A 5315-nucleotide genomic window follows, 5' to 3' on the forward strand; every position below is an offset into this window, starting at 1 on the left:
GTAGTTTTCCCCTAGTACATTTTACCTACGGATCCCTGAGTGCGACATTCATGGTATTCGTGTCCCCAAAATAAATAACCTGAGGGCTGCGTAACTACCTAAACAAACTCACTCACACGGACGACTTAAATAAAATTGCCGGCGCTAGACAGACATGCCGGGGGGCGCACTCATATTTACAGTACATCTTAACCTTAACTTACAAATTTTACACAAAACCATGACCCAGGATCATTGAACTCTGCAAAAAGAAAGCAGTTAGCAGGGAGCCAGGCTGCCCACATGCAGTCTCTGGCTCAAAACAATGCAGGTGACAGGGAACGTGGCTGGCTGCTCACACGCAGTCCAAGGCCTTCCCTTTTGAACTGAACGCAGTGAACCACAACGGTGCACGGGCTGCACAAACGTAGTCTCCGTGCCAGCTCAAGTGGCACACGCAATGAGCACAACGAATGGATGGATGAATGGATGGACGCAAACACGGTGCACGGGCCGCCACTGCAGGCCCGTGTTGTAGCTGCCAACAGGGCAGTTCTCGCAGCTTGCAAACTGTTGCCTTGCGGATCCTGGCGCACATGGAAATGAACAGGGGGGGGGCAAAGCAAAAATTGAACGGGGCTGGTGAACGTGGGCAGTGGGCATGGCATGGCAAAGGCAGCAGGCAAACACAGCCCGCAGAAGAAGGCCGTCGCAGGCAAACACAGCCGGCAGATGAACTGGCCGGCACAGGCCTTGAAGAAAAACAGCCATCAGATGAACTGGCCGGCACAGGCCTTGCAGCACACAGCTGCCGATGAAGTGGGCCGGCACAGGCCTTGAAGCAAAACACGGCCAGCCGATGAAGTTGGCCAGCCTTTGCCGTTCAATGGAGGTTGGTGGAGGGAGTGCGGTGGTGCTGGCCACTTGGAGGGCGGGCTCGGACCTACCTGCCTGTCTCCCTCCCAACCTATCGCCTTTGCCTGTCACTGTACATACCCACTCCCTTAATTTGTGAAAAACCAATTTAGCCCCCACTTTTTTTTTTTTTTAATTTCCTTTTTTTTTACTTCCCCACTATAAATCGTCCCCTAACCCCCTTTATTGTCCTTGTTCGGCTAACCTATCCTGTCACCAAGCCTACTCCCAACCCCTACGTTCCCTTCCCGGAGGGGAACAAGGGAGAGCTAGCGTCCTGTGTCGAGGCCCAACAAAGCCTCAGGATGGCCTCCCCAGAGTTCGGCGATCTAACCCAAAGTGGGTGCAGCGGCCCACAACGAGAGCGAGGGGATGGATGGTGCGGAGGGGTACATCTCCTAATCTACCCTAACCATTTAACTGTTAAACTACCCCGGGGCTTTCAACAAGCGCCTCTCGCTTAAACTATTGGTTCTAACAACCCAGATTCCCGTCGCCTGTGTTGGTGTCCTCACAATTTCGGGCCTCGCCCCCCCAATTTTCTCTCCGTGCCCTCACACGGTCTCCTGGCTGGGACACGTGGCTCCCTTTGGCAGGCACGACCCTCTGCCGAATCTCCCGCTATGGCACCCCCGGGCACTACACTGCCTCCGAGCCTACCAGCTCCCTAACACCGGGGAGTGCCCCCCATGGCACCTCCCCTGAAACGCACACGTGGCAGGCTGGCTTCCCGGGCCCCTTTCCGAGGGTCACCCATGCCCACAACACTGCCCACGCGGCTAATGGCGCCCCGGGCCCCCGCACCAAGCAGGCGCACCCGTGCCCACTACTCTATCCCGGCCCCCCATGGGCCCATGGCCTACCGCGGCTGACGAGCCTGGTGCCCGGGGTACCCACTCAGCGATACTCACCTTTCGCAGCCACGCTCCCAAGCCCGTCAACAGGGCTCCTGCACCACTCCAAATGGGTTTCGAGCCTACATTCCCACCAACAGCAAAACGACCTCCATTTTTCAATTTGACTAACCCAGCTAACTCACTTTACTCTGACCCCGGGGTCCCTTGGGCGGGAGTCACTCCTCCCCCCAATCACTCATCGCACCATGCATTCCCCATTCACTCCATACACACAGACCCGCTGGCCTCACTCACTCACCATGTACTCACCTCACAACTCTTCAACACACACACCGCTGAACTCTGCCATCCTCCTAACTACTCCCCCTAACTAACTCGTGCTCCCACGTCGTCCCTTAAACTATAGCACGTTCCATTTAACACTACGTAGCTAAACTACGTCCCCTCTACACATTCACTGCCTGTCACTGTCCTCAAATAATCCCATTAATCAATTTCCCAACCTAAATCTCGCTACAATCCCTGTACCTAATCCATTCCACGGACTCCATGAGGACTTACCCCTGCCCCATGAAGTCGGTCTAACTAAGCTAACCCTTCCCCCTAACTAGTTTCCATCCTGTGCCCAGGTCAAGGGGGTCTTCCACCCCTTGCCCAGGAATCCTGTGCACCCGAAAGTGAGGCTTGCTGTTTTATTTTTTTTCATGCGCAGCACCAGCGCGGCAACTCACAGCTCGCGCACTTTGCAGCTGCCCGTGACGTCATGCAGCTGCACGTGTACCTCGTCCCTCCTTGGACGGTACCATCCGGCAGGGATACCCCTCCTGCCGGATTCCAACCCCACGTGCAGCCATGGCGTCACCGTGCGCATAAAAAAAAAACACAAGCCCCACGTCTCGAGGGGTTCCCCACGCGAACACATGTGCTTCGCCCGTTGGAGCTTAACACACACGATCGCGTGGAGAACCCGTCCGGTCCAAATCCGTAATCCTGCCTAAACTTTGTCCGTCCGCGGGATCGGCAAATCCACCGCGTGCGTTTCCGGACCGGGACTTCACTCTCGCAAGCGAGCACGTGGTGGCCTCGTGCGTTGCACAGCACGAACCTCGTGCTCACTGCTGGGTGAACCCGGCACGGTCCCCGAAACAACTACAGCCGCTACCCGGCTTTCTTTCCTCTGTCGTCGTCGTCGGCGCCATTCAACACACGCACTCCCGCGTGTAACGACGCTAACACTCCATTCCATTACATTCACACCGGGAGACGCGGCTGCGTGCTCCCGCATGCCAACCGACATCTCCCTCACATACCGCTCTCTCACACCTTGCACCACACACACAGAGACAACCACACTGGGGATTTGTGTCCCCACAAGGGTCTCCGGGGCCTCTATACCCCCCAAGCTCTCCGTGCACCTGTCCACAGCACCCGTCCCCTCAACCTCGCAAAGCACGACCGAACTCACCTGGTCGTGACTCGCCTCAAGGGGGCATACTCCCTCCCCTCGTTCCTGGAGGAGGCCATCCAACTGCTCGCACTGGGTCCCTCCACGGTCCGCGAGCTCACCCCCATTGTCCTCCACTACCTCCGTGTGTGTGTGTGTGCGTCACTTACCCCGTCTTCATCGTGCAGTCTCTCCTCTATTTTTTCTGTCTCCCGTGTCTATGCCAACTCGGTCACCTCTTCACCCTTTACCTCCCTTGTCTCAACTATTATTATTTCCTTTGTCACGGCCTTGTGTCTCGTCTCGCACGTTTTGGTCGCCCCTTTTAATTTTTCCCTTTCGGTCACCGTTGCACCCCCTCCCAGTTCGTTCGCTTCTACACGTGGAGTCGCCATTTTGATCTCCCTGGTCACGGCCTTCATGCCCGCCTGCAGGCATCGGCCCATGTTCTGTGTCTCACCCCGTAGCTTTTTCGTTTCCTCCTTCATGTTTGCTTCCATTCCGTTTATTTGCTTGCTCATTTCGTTTTTCATTTCATTTGTATTTGTATCCATCTTTTCGTTCATGTTCGCATTTATCTTCGCTGTCATTTCCGCATTCATCTTTTGTGCATTCGCATCCATCTTCGCTGTCATTTCCGCATTCATTTTTGCCAGCATGGTGAATAGCTGGGCCAAGTCGGGTGCGCTTGGGTGAGCCGTTTCGGCAGGGGTTGGGGAAGGGTTTTGGTGGAGAGTGGGAGGGGAGGTGTCATACACCGCGGCCGCTGCCGCACCCATTTCGGGCTCTGGGTTCAGTTGGGCGAGTTCGTTTTCCTGTACAACCAACATTTCCTGGACGGGGATTTCATCCTGAGCCATGGATTCTACACATTCTACATCCATTTCTAATACCCCCGGCTCCCGCTCGCCTTGAGACGCCATGTTGCTTCTCTTAAAGGGTTAATTTAGCTCGCTCGTAATTTGGAGGGAATCGGGGGTCGCTCCTCTCACCCCTGGACCGATTCCCGTGAATTTAATTGGAGACAGGAGAGCCCGTTTTCCCGTTCTCCGTTACCAGTGCCGTGAGGAGGGCGATGGGTTTGTATCGCACGACCTGACACCAGTGTCGCGGATTCGCGCCCGCCGGCGTGCGAACAGCCACGTAACTCGAATCGCGGCACGTCGCCCACCGGACGGACAATCCAGTCGTGACCCTCTCGGACTAACGCCGGGAACCAGTCACGGGTGGACCTATCGGTCTCACCGCGATCGAGCCAATCGGCCCCCGCGTGGGATAGGGTTGCTCGCCAAATTCGACCTACCTAAGTACCCACACGGAGGGTAGACCGGGCGATCGCACCTCGCCGCAGGTCGACTTCGGACACGGGCCACTGAAGCGACCCGTTCCGTACTATCGGGATAACCGAGCGGTGTTATTCGTCGGCCTCGACGGTTCGATTAATTATCGGGCGTCTTAGCCCACGACCAACCCTTTACGTGAAGCAAGATGGGGATTCAATGAAAGAAATGACGAAGCGAAGCGGGAAAACAGTTCAACAATAAGCACATTTATTTCGCGATGAACGGAAAGCACACATATACAATTCCACCAAAAGCACATGGAAAAGAAGAAGACAAAAAGCAAATGCGACAATGCAGATCTATCCGACTACCGGACACTCGGCAACACTTATACAATTTTACTTCACAGACGGCGCCGACAACACACATTCCCAAAGCAAAAGAAAAGAGAACCACCCTCCAGGATGAGGGAGTAGGCGGGCCTGGGGCCTAGACCGTGTCGGGCCTACCCGTCTGATGATGAGACGCGGAGCGGCGGTGGTGCCTCAACTCCGCGGGCCTCGCGGACGGTGTCTGGTAGGTGGTGGGAAGGGGGCCCCCTTTTGTCGCACTATCTCAGCGCGGGGGGAAACAGGAGGGGGTTGCTGATGCTCGGGGAAAGGAGGATTTCACCAAAATCGCGGGTCCCGCGACGAGCGTCTCCACCACGACCTCGGTCGCGCCGCCGGCCTTTCTCTCCGCAGTTCCCCGAATCCGACGCGAGCACCCCCTCGTCCGCCTTCGCCTTCGCCGCCTCTCCACAGCTCCGTCCTCTTCACTCCGACTCCGCGAACTCCC

The sequence above is a fragment of the Eptatretus burgeri genome, chromosome 10 (assembly GCF_056783735.1).
Source record: "Eptatretus burgeri isolate ZD-2024b chromosome 10, Ebu_testis_v1, whole genome shotgun sequence".
In the NCBI taxonomy this organism is placed as follows: Eukaryota; Metazoa; Chordata; class Myxini; order Myxiniformes; family Myxinidae; genus Eptatretus; species Eptatretus burgeri.